Genomic DNA, 2,500 nt, shown 5'->3' on the forward strand with positions numbered 1-2,500 from the left:
GAATCTGGACAATGCTTGTAAACCTAACTTGATATCTCGTCTGGTCTTACCGCTTCGTATATCCACAGTGCAATAGGGTAATCTCAGAACTATACGTGAATTTATATAATTGCAGTGTTACGCTATATGAATGACTGGAAATTGTTTTACTGGTTTTCTTCTAATAAATATGCCAGATTTTTTATAATTGGTTGCAAAGTTGGTTAGGAATAATATTCGGAGTGGCATCAGTGACAACAGCAGGGATAATGTCACTGTTGCTCTTGTTGCTGTTACTACTACTATTACTACTACTACTTCTTATACTACTTCTACTACAACTACTACTGCTATTACTACTTCTAATACTACTTCTACTGCAATTGCTACTACTATTACCATTACTACTACAACTACTACTACTATTACCATTACTACTACTACTACTATTACCATTACTACTACTACTACTATTACCATTACTACTACAACTACTACTACTATTACCATTACTACTACTACTATTACTATTACTATTACCACTACTACTACTATTACCATTACTACTACTACTGTTACAATTACCATTACTACTACTACTACTATTACAATTACTACTATTACTATTACAATTACTACTACTACTACTACTATTACTGCTTACACTACTACAACTACTATTACTACTTATACTACAACTGCTACTACTAACACCAACACTACCATTGCTTCACTTGCTATTATTTCAACTAATACTGCAGCTACTAACACTACTATTACTACTAATAATATTACCAATACTTTTGCTTCTATATAATAATTTAAATAATAATAATAATAATAATAATAATAATAATAATAATAATAATAATAATAATAATTAAAACTAATACTAATGCTACAATTACTTCTAGTACCACTACTACTACTACTACCACCACTACTACTGCTACTACTACTACTATTACAATTGCAACTACTACTACTTATACTACTACAACTAACACTAACACTACCATTGCTTCACTTGCTATTATTTCAACTAATACTGCAACTACTAACACTGCTATTACTACTAATAATATTACCAATGATTTTGCTACTTTACAAAAATGTTAAAATAATAATAATAATAATAATAATAATAATAATAATAATAATAATAATAATAATAATAATAATTAAAACTAATACTAATGCTACAATTGCTTCTACTGCTGCTACTACTCCTATTACTACTACTACTACTACTACTACTACTACTACTATTAATAATAATAATAATAATAATAATAATAATAATAATAATAATAATAACATTGAAATTATTATCATAAATATTAATTTTATTATTATTATTATTACAACAAAAAGAGCAACTACTATTACTACTACTACTATTATTATTGCTGTTGAAGTTGATGCGATTATACTACACTGCACTACGCCTCTTCACACACACATCACCACCATCATCAAGTATATAAATATTGAAAACGGATTTTCCACTAAAACAATGAGTGTGTCCTAGACATAAATACCACAACTGCTACAATCCGATTGTTTCAGAAAGCAATATTGAAAATATTTTTTGTATAACTAGAGATCCTCTTCTTTAGATAAACACATTATATATATATATATATATATATATATATATATATATATATATATATATATATATATATATATATATATATATATATATATATATATATATATATATATATATATATATATATATATATATATATATATATATATATATATTATTCAACAAGTCGGCCGTCTCCCACCGAGGCAGGGTGACCCAAAAAGAAAGAAAATCCCCAAAATGAAAATACTTTCATCATCATTCAAAACTTTCACCTCACTCATACATAATGTTTTTGCGGAGGTGCTCAGAATACAACAGTTTAGAAGTATATACGTATAAAGATACACAACATATCCCTTGAAACTGCTAATATCCCAAACTCCTCCTTTAAAGTGCAGGCATTGTACTTCCCATTTCCAGGACTCAAGTCCGGCTATATAAAAATAACCGGTTTCCCTGAATCCCTTCACTAAATATTACCCTGCTCACACTCCAACAGCTCGTCAGGTCCCAAATACCATTCGTCTCCATTCACTCCTATCTAACACGCTCACGCACGCTTGCTGGAAGTCCAAGCCCCTCGCCCACAAAACCTTCTTTAACCCCTCCCTCCAACCTTTTCGAGGACGACCCCTACCCCGCCATCCTTCCCCTACAGATTTATACGCTCTCCGTGTCATTCTACTTTGATCCATTCTCTCTAAATGATCAAACCACCTCAACAACCCCTCTTCAGCCCGCTAACTAATACTTTTATTAACTCTACACCTTCTCCTAATTTCCACACACCGAATTTTCTGCATAATATTCACACCACACATTAATTACCCTTAGGCGGACATCTCCACTGCCTCCAACCGCCTCCTCGCTGCAGCATTTACAACCCAAGCTTCACACCCATATAAGAGTGTTGGTAGTACTCTA

Source organism: Cherax quadricarinatus, chromosome 7 (genome assembly GCF_038502225.1).
Source record: "Cherax quadricarinatus isolate ZL_2023a chromosome 7, ASM3850222v1, whole genome shotgun sequence".
In the NCBI taxonomy this organism is placed as follows: domain Eukaryota; kingdom Metazoa; phylum Arthropoda; class Malacostraca; order Decapoda; family Parastacidae; genus Cherax; species Cherax quadricarinatus.